Here is a 13,839-nt window from a genome sequence, read left to right on the forward strand (position 1 = left end):
ACTGGGCTCAGTGTGAGTCACCCTCTGCCTGCAGTGGCACATTCTCACGGAAAGGGGAAGGAGCCTGCAGAATAGGGAAGCCTGCAACGAGGAAAATGAACGCTTGGCTTCAGAAGGGCAGCAGGAGCTGCATACCAGCCCATGGTAGAACCTCAAACACCAGAATTACCACCTCCTACTTTATTTGCACTTTAGGTGGGGTGTAAATAACAAACAGAATCAGAAGTGCTGCAGTGACCCAGGGCAAGCCAGACTTCCTGAGCAAGCGGAGTCAGGGAACAGCTGAATGATGGCTGGCAGAGGCTTCTGGGGACAGTGGTGAGACCACAGCCTTGCCTCCGTTCAGACAGCATTCGCCCAGGCAGGGTTTGGAGCCCACCGGGGTCTGGCCTCCCTGCCTGGTCACTTACACACAGAGCATGTGGGAGCACTCTGGGCTATGCTGCTTTTGTTATCGTCTCAACAAATGAGTTTTGATTGGGGATGCTGCTGGGTCAGGCATTCTTTTGGGCAGGGGGCTTCACAGATGCACATTCTTATTGTGGAAAAACAGAAGAAGGGAGGTCCAGAGTACAGAAGCAAAGAGGTGGGAGAGAAAACAGCAGTGTTGGGCTTGGTGGTCCTCAGCTGTGAGGCTTGGGAAAGCCCTGTAAGGAGGAAGGTGTCATATACTTTGGCAAGGAGACTGCAGCTCAAAGAGGGAGCCCTTGTCCAGAGTCACAGCACCAACAAGGAGTGGAGCCCACCGTCAAGCTGCATGTGTTGGGATTTACTGCTGTAGAACCTGTTACCCTAAACAGTGGCTTAAGACACTAGTCATATTTTATTCCTGGTTTCTGTGGGTCAGGAACTCACAGTGGATGGTGGGGAGACACTGGGAGGCTTGAAGGCTGGGGCCGGAGTCATTGGGAAGGTCTAAAGTTGAGTGATGGCTGTCAGATGAGACCTCAGTGGACTGTCAGGTGGAGCCCTCCTGTGGCCTTTCCACGTGGGCTGGGATTCCTTGTGACTCGGTGGCTGGGATCTAACAGGGTGTGTCCTGGGAGAGATGGGAGGGGAGAGCCAGCTAGGGTGACCCTGTGTCTTTTTTCCTGGCAAAGCCTTGGAAGTCCCGTGGCATCACTTCTGCCAAATCCCATTGGTCCAGGCAGTCACAAGGCCTTACAAGTTCAGGGGAAGAAACACAGACCCCTCCTCTTGGGATTAGCATCACAGTATAAAAAACCACGTGGGATGGGACACATATGCTGTTGCAGCTGCCTCTGCACATCACCTGCTGCATCTGGTCTGCCTTCTCCAAAGCCAGGTTTATTCCCCCTCTCCATACCACTTGTCTACACCCAAAGCTGACCACCCAATCTTGCCTCATTGCTGCGTTCAGACTTTTATTAGGCCTCTACTCCTGGACACTTCAGGGCTGGCAACCCTACACTGTTTTTTTTTCTGCCAACCACAGACATTCCCACGGTCCTTTGTCATTTCAGGCCACTCTGGACTAATGTCTTTTGGTTTATTCACTCAGGCTTTTGGACCAGGGAATTTTGTTCCTTTGCATTTCATGGCCCATTAGCATAAGGGAAGTCAGAGCACAGGCTTCCCCCTCGCACAGCCAAACAGCAGTGATTTCAGAAGACTTTGCCAATATGTCAGCCCCTTATATGGTACCCTGGGCCCAGGAAGGAAACGCTAGAGGCTGTCTCAGGAAAGGTAAGCCCTGGCATCGGTGGCTGCTGGGGTGGAACCTGCTGAGGCTTTGTGGGCCAGGCACTGTGCTACCACTGCAGCAGGCAGAGTGCCCCCTCCATGTGTGTGGAGAGGGGTAGAGGAGAAGAAAGATGGTCAGTTTCCTCTCCCATCTCAAGTTCTCCAGCAGGACCATGTAGAATCACTAGTGACTCACTGACAAGCAAAAGAGAGGTTCACAAGAGAAAGACACATACACTTGGGACACCAGGGATGAGTGACCCAAGAGGTGGGTTACAGGGGGGCTTACCATTGTAGATCAACAAAGGGAAAAGGGCTTGGGCTTCAGTGTAGTTGAGGAGCGAGGTCAGGGAAGGTGTGGTACACGAGGGTTGCAGAGTAAGCTTGGTTATGCAGAATTCAGTCAATGACTTTACCATTGACAGAAGGTGTGAGGAGTCTTCTTGGGGTTCAGGGAGGATGGCACCTTCACAGATGTGCATTTCCTCCTGCATGGCTGGACCTCAGTGGCCTTGGCTCAAAATAATCCATACGCCAAAGATGCCTATTTTGGTGGCATCCTCTGGTCCCCTCCAGGGGTGAGTGAGTAATTCTGCACAGGAAAAACAGGAAGCCTGGCTCCACCAGGGGCAGGAGGGTACATGGGAGCTGGGCCCTGTGCATTCACGTCTACTGATGCAGTGAACCCCGCAGAAGGGAACTGGTGACCATTCCTGAATAGGCAGCTGAAACGCTGAGGTTCCCCAATGCCATCCCTTACATGCTTCCAACTCAAGTGCTATACTAGGTGGGTAGATAAGTGCCCCTCCTCATGGGACCTAAATCTCACGGGCTTCAAGCATTTGTAAGGGACCCCTTTTCCAGTGTTATCCAATTCAGTAGCTGACTTGCATCCCTAACATCTCTGCCTTACTCCTTAATCAGAGCTTCCTATTGTCACACACAAGACAGCTTAGCTCTTTACACACAGTAATTTGGCAAATATTTCATATTAACTGCTCCCACTGCGGTGGCTCCACCCTCCAGGAGGAATCCTCTGGTTCCCACACACCCAAGCACTCACACACTTGGTGTGACCTCTTGATTGTTTTATGAACAGGAGCCATAGAGCTGGGAGGCCAGCAGGGGGAGTAGTCAGCCCCACCACTCCTGGTGGCAGCAGCCCCAGCAGGAGGAAGAGAGGGAGGGGCCTTATGGGGACTTGATGGAGCAGATGGATACCAGTCTCCTGTTCCAGCAGGAGGGAGGGAGCTTTCTCATCCCCCACCCCCAGAGCAGCTCCGGCACTGAGAAGCCGGCAGACTTCTGATTCCCCATCTACTGCGATGCATGAATACTTCATAACAGCCTTCTTCTCTCACCCCTTTGTCCATAAAAGAAAAGTGTGCCTCTCCTGTGCTCCCTGGACTTGCCCACCATTTTGCTGCACTGTGTGGGTTCCAGACTGCAATTCCTTTTTATTCCTGAGTAAACCTACTTGTGCTGGTAAAATAACTGACAGTTCTTACTTTTAAGGCTAACAGCCTCAAACTCAGTTTCTTAAGCTGGAACGATGTCTCTGACCATCCTTCTCTTCCCTGGACACTTTGAGAGTTATAATTAAGCTTAGGATAGATTTTCTTCTGAAGCTTCTGGTAAATAACTTCACATGTAGAATTAATTCAGAACAGAACGCTAGTTCTAATGCCTGTGTTAAATCATTTATTCCACAAATCAGACTCCTTCATGTAATTCTCCACTGCATCCCCCGACTAGGGCTTCTGTGTGTATGGAGCTGAGGGGCAGGTGGAGATTTCCAAGTACTCATGAGAGAAAGGGCAGAGGTGGTCATGAGATAAAGAAATCATGTAAGTGACTTGAAAGCTGGGATTTGAGTTAGCATGACGTGTAGGGATGAGATGAGGGTATTAGTACCAGATGGGGGATCTACAGTAAGATCAGGACATAGTCTAGTAGGAGGCTGGGGAGATACTGACATTACAGTACATGGATGACTGGAAAGATTGGGGTGAACACAGCCAATGTGCTGTTGTGAGCAGATGCAGGGACAATCTTCAGCCAAAGCCATTTGTGTTGGGACTAGAATAAAAGTAGGATTTTTCCTTTTTCATATTTCATCAGCACGTATCAGAGAGAATTTGGTGTTGTCATTGCCATGAAAAAGCTGAGAGACAGCATCTGTGTGGTCAGGACCCCCAGAATGCTTTACACATGCTTTGGAGAGATTCGTTCATTCATTCATTCATTCATTCATTCATTCATTCATAGAATTAATTTGATGCCAGTTTTTGGCACCATTTCGGTCCTTGACTCCTGGGAGCCTGAAATCTAGTAGAGGATCAAAGCCAGGAGCACAGCCAGGAGCTAGAAGAAGACTTCTTCCAAGCAGTTGCTGTTTCTTGATCACGTGGGATTCTTTGGATGAAGTCTGATTCCCAGGAAGGACACCTTTCCATGGACACTCGGATTCCATGTGTATTCCATGTGTATTTCTAGATTGGGATGATTCACTCAGAGTTTACTGAGAGGGTGAGACTTCTGATCTGGCGGCAGAAGCCTCTTTGAACCAGAAGACAGGGTGAGAGCAGAGACCCTGAGACAGCCTCCCGGGGACAAACCACTGACCCAAAGCTGCTGCTTCAACTTGGGTCTTACCTGGTGCATCTGGGAAAGTGAGGATCTGCTCTCTGGTGACAGGGATCCAATGAGTCCACATGTGGTAAGCTCGTTCCATGGTCCCTGGAATGTTCTATGCCAGGCACGAACACTCGGTGACGGCGGTGTCCTCATTTCCATTTCTCTGAGTGGAGAGTCGGACTGATGGTGACCTCCAAGGGGGTCTTAAGTCCCAGCCCTGAAGCCAGGCGCAATGCCACCGTTCGACGGCAGAGGGCGCCAGAGCCCACCTGCTAGAGGCGCCCCTGGCTCTCAGGTCGACCTGGGGCTCCTGGATGTGCAGAGGGGGTGCAAGCAACGAGGTGACCTTGGACTCGGGGGGGGGGGGTCCAAACAGACCAGTGGAGACTAGGGGTGGCAGGGGGGGCCGAGGTGACCCGTGGATGCCAGGGGAAGTAATAGGCAGAGATGACCCCATGAACGCCAGGGAAGGAATGGAGGGTCCTAGGTGACCAGTGGATGCTGCTGGAAGGAATGGAGGAGCCGAGGTGACTGTGCACAATACAGGAAGGAATGGAAGGGCCGAGGTGATCCCTGGACGGCGGGGGGAGGGAATGGAGAGGCCGAGATGACCTGTGAGTTGGGGGCAGGGAGAAACGCTGGATCTGAGGTGACCAGTGATGTGGAGCAGTGAAATGCAGGTCCCGAAGTCACCCATGGGGATCAGGTAGAGAGCAGAGATATAGTGGCACACAGGTGTCCTCTGATGTAGGAGAGAAATGCAGGTGCCCAGGTGACCCTCACCTCTTTCTCCCTTGGCTCCTCTGTCCCCAAGCTAAAGAGCTGGGACACATGAAGACCATAAGAGAGCATGCATGGCTTGGATCTTCGGTCTAAATTGCATTTCTTGGGCTGGTTTCAGAGCTGGCCTGACCTCAGCTGCCCTCCTGCTGTCCTTTGTGAGGATGAATGGATGGACAATGCAAAATATAAGTAAGTGGGAAAGCTGGGCAGAGAAGCAAATGACGTGGCGGGGATCAAAATGGGGGTGGAACCATGTTATGACAGATGGTTTAGGCACATCATGGTGGAGGCAAAGTCAAAATAGAGCAAAGAAGAAGTAATCTGATTTGTAGACTGCTTCACATGGAGATGTGCATCCCTCATCAGCCCAGGCTCTGTCGTGCAGGCAGGGCACACACAGAAATGCAGACGGACACACACACACACACAGCTATCGTCCATGAGTGTGGGGGGATGAGTGAGGGCACAGGTGTGGGGAGCTCCTCTGACAGGAGCCTGACGAATGCTTCTGGACTGGAAAGCACATGGAGCGGGCTCAGCTCTCGCTTGTATCCCTGTCCTTCCCCAGCAACCTTCTGACAGCCCTCTTTACCTCCTTGGTTTTCAGGTGTAAATGAGGGTTCATTGCTGCAGTGCCCACGGCATAGAACAGACAGAAGAGCTTGGCCCCTTTCTGGGCATAGGCATTCTGGGGCTGGAGGTAGACAGCGATGGATGATCTGTAGAAGAGGGTGACCACCACAAGACAGGAGAAGCAGGTCCCACATGCTTTCCTCCACCGGTTGGCTGAGTTAATCCTCAGCACTGCCTGGGCAATGGCACAGTAAGAGACCAGGATGAGGCCGATGGGCATGAGCAGGATGAGGATGCTGGTGACAGCCATCTGGATCTGGTTGTAGGTGGTGTCCCCACCAGACAGTCTGATTAAGCTGGGACCTCACACACGAACTCATCCCCCTGCTGGTGGGGACACAAGGGCAGGTGGAGAGTGGGTGGTGTCTGGACCACCGACTCCAGCAGACCGATGGCCCAGGCCATGGACGCCAGCTGCCGGCACAGGCAACGGGGCATGATGATGGTATAGTGGAGAGGCTGGCATATGGCCATGTAGAGGTCAAAGGCCATCACGTTCAGGAAGATGCACTCTGTGGTCCCCAAGAACAGAAAGATGAAGAGCTGAACAGAGCAGCCAAGGAAGCTGATGGCCTTTGGGCTGCAGAGGTTGACCAGCAGCTGGGGGACGGAGCTTGTGGTGAAGCGCAGGTCCAAGAAGGACAGGTTGGAGAGGAAAAAGTACATCGAGGAGTGGAGCCTTGGGTCCCGCACAGACAGCAGGATGATGAGGGTGTTGCTCACCAGAGTGAGGAACAGCACAACAGGAAGTGAGGACAACCACAAAAAGGATTCCCTCTAGCCCTGGGTGTTCAGAGAAGTCCAGAAGGAGGAAGCCCCCAGGGGAGTTCTGGTTGCCCATTTTCCTGCCCCAGCCTGGAAGGATGAGGGCAGTGTGTCCTGAGCTGCTGTCCCAAACCTCCCCTGGTACTGGTCAGATCACAGCAGGTACATATCTCCTTTTTTTCTCTCCACCGTGTCCTTTACCAGGCACTCCACCTCCACACTCTGCACCTCCTTCCCTTCATGTTCCTCCTGAGCAGTGCTGTCCAGCAGGCTTTGGGGGCAGCAGGACTTGCTGGGAGACAGGCGGTGCTGGACACGGGGGCCTCAGGCTGATGGGCTGAGCACAGCGGAGGCTACTGGAAAGCATGCAGTACTGAGCTGCTTACTTCAGGACCACATGGTGGATGCGTCTGTGTTCTGAGTGCTGTTCTAAGTGTTGTATTGTCCCTATGCATTTGTTGGAAGAACCAGCAAAGTAACGTATTTTTATAATGAATTTTTAGGTTGTAGCTATCTCTGTAGAGTTGATCATTTCTCTATTTGTCAGATGAATTTTGGAGAGCTATTCATACTACATGTATTATGTGTGCCTTTTTTTTTTTTTTTACAAGGGACCTGATTTGAGACAGAATGTTGTGTCTATGGAGAGGTTTTCCTTTTCTTTTTTTTTTTTTTTAAGGTTTTATTTATTTATTCATCACACACACACACACACACACACACACACACACACAGGCAGAGGCACAGGCAAAGGGAGAAGCAGGCACCATGCAGGGAGCCCAACGTGGAACTCGATCCCAGGTCTCCAGGATCATGCCCTGGGCTGAAGGCGGCACTAAACCGCTGAGCCACCTGCACTGCCCAGAAAGGTTTTCCCTTTGTGTCTAAGGACCCCATTCACAGACCAGTATGGTTGCTCAAGTTGCTAAGCCAGTTGTCTGGCTAGGGGATCTGGTCCACATGCCCAGTCACGTCCTGGGAAGCTCACAGGCAGGAGGCAAGCATGGCCCCAAGCCCATTAAAATCATTGAGGGCTTCACAGAAACATTATTGAAGACCTCGAGCCTCCAAGGTCAGGAATACCAACATACTCAGTGAGGGGATAGGGTCTATAATAAGCTGAAGGGCCAGTTTGGGTGGATATATTGAGAAAGCTTCTTAGAGGAGGTGACTATATGTTTTCTACACAAAAAAGAGGAGCATTAGGCCTAGAAGGCCAAGCCATGGATGGGGCAGGAGGCTGAACCACTGGTGATTCTCTGGCCTTAGCCGATGACCCCCGGCCTCAGGACGGCTTGGCATGGGGGCAGCTGGCAGAAGTACCCTAGCGGCCTGCAGGGTAGCCTGAGCATCTCCTAACACATGTTCCCATCCTGTTGCATCTCCATCCTGTTAGAGATTTCTGCTGCTGTATCTTCCCTGGTTTGTTTTCTTTTCTCCCTTATGGGACATATTTTAAATATTTGTCATATTTGTATACATTTACAAAACTGTGAGTAGAGCATATCTCTACAGTTTAATGAGTAAGACAGTCAACCCTGGGCATGACCACCAAATTGAGTGAATGTTTCAAATGTCTAGAAGCTCCGTGTGCCCACACCCCAGATGGAATCACCATGCTGAATTTCTGATAGACTATTCCTTTGCTTTCCTTTGGAGAGAGAGTTTACATAGACCCTTTGAAAATGTATAATTTAGTGCTTTTTATTTTTTATTATTATTTTTTTTTAGTGCTTTTTAGTATAGTCACTACCGTGCAACCAACACCATCAGCCTCCAGGACATCTCATTGCCCTAAAACAAAACATCACACCAAGGAGCAGGGTCCTCTCCTTTGCTTCCCTTGTGATATCCAGTTCTTGTGACCTAAACAGAAGCCAGCTGTTTGTGTTACTCCTCAACTATCATCCTAATCAATTTGTTTGCATTCTGAGTTTCACATTCTCCTGGCGCTCCCCTCCCTCCTTCCTGAGCCTCTGTAGGTGGTCTCTCCTTCCAGACCCCTCACCTGTTCTCCCTTGTCTCTGTCTTCTCTGCTTTCTTTAATTTACCCTGACCCTGTCATTCAGGGGTTTCTGCGTTTACTCCTTTCTTGGGCCCCAGGAGTGCCAGCCAGCAGTGTGCTGGGAGCCAGGGCATGGGTTGGGGGGTCCACGCAAAGGAGATTGTGATGACGCAAAGCTACTTGCTGGGGCTATTGGTAGCTGCCACCTGTGGACTGTTTCCCATGGCCTCTCATATACCCAATCACCAGGATCTCACAGCAACCCTGCACACAAGGTGCTCTTATTCCAAATGCATCAAGAAGTAAACAGTTTTAGAGGTTGAGAAACTTGGTGAAGGTCAACCTGCCAGTAGATGTGAGGCCCAGAGTGTAGACCCAGTTTATCCTCTACTCTGGTGCTCCTCTCTTGGGGGCCAGGTAGCAATGGATGTCTCCTAGGAGAAGAACAGACTTTCTACTTACCCAGAGTCAGAATAAAACCCCCTCTGCCACCAGTGATGACAAAACTCTTCACTGGTGCCTCCATGTGGACATTAGGAGGAAGACTTGCCAAAGAGCAGTAGGTATCCTGGAATGGCAGTTGGGTCACCGGTCTTATGAAGGATTGTTAGTGCCAACCACCAGGCACGTTCCGAGGCACACATCCATGGGATGTGCTGGAGCGGGCTCATGCGAGCTCTTGACTGGTAACTTTTGGGGACTTTGTGAGAGAGGATTATGCCGTTGGCAGCTGGGACCAGCCATGGCGGAAGTACGCCATGGAAATCGGTCAGCCCATCAGGCAGGGTCTGTGTCTCCCCCAAACAAGCTGGTTGCCAAACTGTTACCGGTTCATCTCTGGTTGCCCGCAGAGCTGCTCTGGGTGCCCTCTCCCTCTGATATAAAGAATCTGAAGCAGAGAAAGATGACATCCCTTGCCTCAGACAATACAGTCAGTGAGCACGAGAGCTGATAATTGAACCTAGGTGGGCTGGCTGCAGAGGCTGTGTGCCAACCTCGGCCCACCAGGTCCCTGCAGGGAAGGTGAGGCCCCAGAGGTCAGAGTGTTGTGCGCAAGATTACGTATCTGAGAAACCACCAAAAACCCGACACCGATGCAAACACACGAGGGTTTATTAACAAGCTGGAGCTTGGGTCCAAGTACACCCAACACAGCGGAGCAGGGATTTGGACCCCGAGGTGGGTTCCAGCTTAGTTTTATGGGCTGGTCTAGGGGACCTCCAGAAGGGGTGGAGGGATTTCTCAAGTTCTGTTTACATTCTGATATGGGGCTTTCAAGGGCATTGAGCTCTGTTCTCATTCTAATATGGGGCTTTCTATGGCGTTAAGCTGTAAACTGTTTTTTTTCCCTGTAACTGAAGTAAGGTAAAGTTCAGCTCTTCTTCGCAGGGGCCTGGGATGGCTGTGCTTGTGCTAACGCTGAACTTAAAATGGAATGGCCTTAATTTTCTCAGCCTCCACATTTCCCCCTCTCAGAGGAACCTAAGGAAGGACCCAATCATGGGTCCAGGTTACTCTCAGAGTGAGCCGGGGGAATGATTAAACCAGGATTCGAACCAACTTTGTTGCTGTTCTCGCTGCCATTTACATCCCAGCAAAGAAGCAACATCCTATGTTTAAGGCAGCACATAACCACCACCCAACCTTGTTGTAAGAAGACTAAGTCTAATCCCCTTTTATTTTGAAGGACAACCTCAGACTAGGGAGGTGGGAAATAAGTGAGAATGGCGCAGTCTTAGCTTTAGGGGATTGTCCTTGTCTGGTTGGCTTTTCTGTTCTGCAACAAAGTCCTTGAGAACGGCGTGTGGATCAGCGGGCCGGACATGGGTGTAGTGGGCCCAGGGAGTAATCCCGTCGACCTTGAGAGTGGTGGGAGTGTTCAGGATCACGATGTACGGTCCCTTCCAGCGAAGTTGAAGTGTCTGGTGTTGGTATCTCCACACATACACCCAGTCACCCGGCTGATATCGATGGGGGTCCGGGGGTGGTCCAGTCTCATAGAGGGCCCTCAGCTTAGGCCACACCTGTTCATGGGTTCGTTTTAACATTTGGAGGGAGAAAAGAAGTTGGTGATCATCAAATTCAGCAAGCACTTCAGGTTTTAAATTGGGGATAATAGGTGGAGGAATACTGAACATGATTTCTTAGGGGGTAAGTCCCATCTTGTATGGGGAGTTCCTCACCCTATATAGGGTGAAGGGGAGGGGAGTCACCCAGTCCCCGCCAGTCTCCAGGGCTAATTTAGTAAGGTCTCCTTTAATGTTCTGTTCATCCTCTCTACCTATCCTGAGCTCTGGGGCCTATATGCACAATGTAATTTCCAATCTGCCCCAAGTACTAGTGTCACTCCCCGTGTTACCTTATAGATGAATCCTGGGCCGTTGTCTGATCCAATCTTAACAGGAAAACCATACCTCGGTACGATGTCTTCCAGCAGTTTCTTGGTCACAGTCTGTGCAGTTTTCATGTTTGGTGGGAAATGCCTCTGTCCATCCTGAAAAAGTATCTACAAACACTAGTAAATACCTGTATCCGCATTTTCCAGGTTTTACCTCAGTGAAGTCCACTTCCCAGTAGGCTCTTGGGCGGTCCCCTCGGAGCCAGGCACCCAGGTTAGACCCATGGGCGGTGGCGTTGGTTAGCTGGCATGCATGGCAGCTTGCCACAATCTGCTCGATCTTTGCTCGAGAGCCCTTAATAGTGATCTTTGCATGTCGTATGAGGTCTTCCACCTTCCTTGTCCCCATGTGAGTACTCCGATGCATTTTGGATAGGACTCGCCGTCCTAGTTCCTCTGGCAGGATGATGCTGGAGTCTGCAGCCCTCCACCAGCCACGCAAGCACTGGGTCATAGGCAAGCGTTTGATCCAGTGTAAGTCAGCATCAGTATCGTTGGGGGCGTCCGGCAGGGTCGGTGCCCCCGGATGGGGTCTCCATTTCCGTGGTTATGGCTGCCCCCACCTATCTGATTCCTTCTTGAACGAAACTGCTGACATCCGTATACCAGGTGGCATCCGCATTCGGCAGTGGCTGGTCCTGGAGATCAGCTCTGGTTCCTGCTCCTGTGCCAAAATTTCTTGACAGTTATGCAGAGGGGGGTCCCAGTCTGGGTTAGGGAGACGAGAGGCATGGGGTATTGGCAGACCCTGACAGGGTCTGCCCCCAGCTTTAGTTCTATGTATATGGCTGGTCGGTGCCGGGCCAGCCCAATTCCCCCAGTTTCTGCCCACACTTGGGGAAATTCCTGCAGCCAATGGTCAATGTCAGTCATTGGGGCTGAGGGCGTTTGACGGAGACGATATTCCGTTTTCTAAACTCAGGACAAGCACCTGAATCAGGTGCCCCTCTTTGGTTAGGATTTTTGTCCCTTCAGGATGGAAGTGAATTTGTGCCCCCATCTTGGTGAGCAAATCCCGACCTAACAACGGGTAGGGGCACTCAGGGATGACCATGAAGGAATGGAATACCCGGTCCATGCTGAGACCCACAGTTCTTCAGGTAGTCCATGAGTACTGTTTGGTGCCCGTGGCCCCTTGCACCCGTGAAATCTTGTTTGCCAATTTCCCCTGGGGTTGTAATAAAACCTAATGTTGTGCCCCAGTGTCCACTAGGAAGTCAACAGGTTGCCTCTTCACTCTAAGAGTTACCCTGGGCTCTGGGAGGGGTGCCGAACCCCGACTCCCCTAATCGTCCAGGTCCTCCATTTCCAAGATCTTGGCAGGGGCCTTAGATCTTTTGTTAGGGCAGTCTTTCACCCACACCCTTTTCTTTGCAAAAAGCACATTGGTTTTTGTTCAGCTCAGGGCGCTCCCGACGGGGACCAGGGCCATCCTCCTTACTTACAGGGCCATACCTCCTTACAGCCAGCTTCTTGAGGTGCCTCCATCTTTCCTGTGGGTCGTCCATGGTTGTAGCCAGCAGGATCTTGGCCAGGTTTCCGGTCTGCCGGTCACTTAGTTTGGTTTGTTGTTTTTCCAGACTTTCTCTATTATTATAAACTCTTTCTGCTACTATTACTAAGTCCTGCAAGCTCTTCTCTCCCACTCTTTGCAATTTCTTTTTAATGTCCGGAGTGGCCTGGTTAACAAAAGCCATGATATTTGCGGCCTTTGTTTCCGAGGCTTCTGGGTTCATAGGGGTGTACTGCCTAAAAGCCTCTATGATTCTCTCTAAGAGGGCTGCTGGACTCTCATCCTTACCCGGTCTCACATCATAGACCTTGGCCAGATTGGTCGGATTGCGCGTGGCAGCCTGGAGACCTGCCATTAGAGTCTGGCGGTGGACACGGAGTCTCCCATTACTGTCAGCTGAGCTGTAGTCCCAGGTAGGGCAGGATAAGGGGAAGGCAGCGTTTATGAGGTTTGGGTTTTGAGTCGGCTGTCTGTCCTCTCCCAGAACAGACTTCCAGACTTCTACCTGAATTCATTTCCTCTCTTCAGTGGTGAAGAGAACCTGCAAGAGCTGTTGGCAGTCATCCCAAGTAGGCTGGTGGGTAAAGAGAACAGTATCTCAAAGCCCAATTAGATCTCTCAGATTATCAGAGAACTTTGCATTTTGGGCTTTCTAATTATATAAGTCACTGGTGAGAACGGCCAATATAACATTAGCTGTCCGCCAGTCTCGTTGGGGGGCCCCATGGCGTGGAGGGGAAGGACAGTGGAGTCGGCTGGCCCCGCATTTGGAGATGGGGCCACCAGTGGGTCCACCCGCGTGTCCCTACTGCTGGCCCGGGCACAAGGACTCCCTCATCAGGGAGGGGTGGCGCCCCTTCTGCAACCCCCGGTGCCTCCAATGGAGGGGTGGAAGAGGGAGGGGGTGCCCGGTAGGGCGGCAGGAGGATCAGGTCCTGGGCAGGGGGCAGGAATCCTGGAAGACTGGATAAAGGGGCGCTTGGGGCTTAAAATCAGTCTCCTTCTCAGCTTTCCGCAGGGCTAGAATCTTGGTAGGTCCTGCTTTGGGGGGTAAAAATGGTTTTAGCCAAGGAGGGGGATTCTCCATCATGTCCTGCCAGATCAGGATGTAGGGCACCTGGTCAGAGTGGCCGTCCGGTTTGTCCCTGAAGATCACAGCCTTAACCTGTAAGATAATAGGTAGGTGGAAAGTTCCTTCTCGGGGCCATCCAACGTCAAAGGTTGGCCATTCTGATATGCAATACATTTGAAATCTCTCCATATGTCTGTGCTCAGATTATGAGCTCTTTCCCTAACATCCGAGAAGTGGGAGAGCATAAGAGGCATGGGAGTGGTTTGTGTCTGCCCTATTATGTCCCCAATCCACACCAAGACACAGACAGTAAAGATGATTAACAAGGA

The 13,839-nt window shown here is 51.3% G+C and overlaps 1 pseudogene; it reads right to left on the reverse strand.

Annotated features, from left to right (window-relative positions):
* Positions 1–5,659: 5,659 nt before the first annotated feature.
* LOC112912148 (olfactory receptor 2H1-like) lies at positions 5,660–6,598 on the reverse strand (annotated as a pseudogene).
* Between the last annotated feature and the right edge of the window lie 7,241 nt (positions 6,599–13,839).

The sequence above is a fragment of the Vulpes vulpes genome, chromosome 12 (genome assembly GCF_048418805.1).
Source record: "Vulpes vulpes isolate BD-2025 chromosome 12, VulVul3, whole genome shotgun sequence".
In the NCBI taxonomy this organism is placed as follows: Eukaryota; Metazoa; Chordata; class Mammalia; order Carnivora; family Canidae; genus Vulpes; species Vulpes vulpes.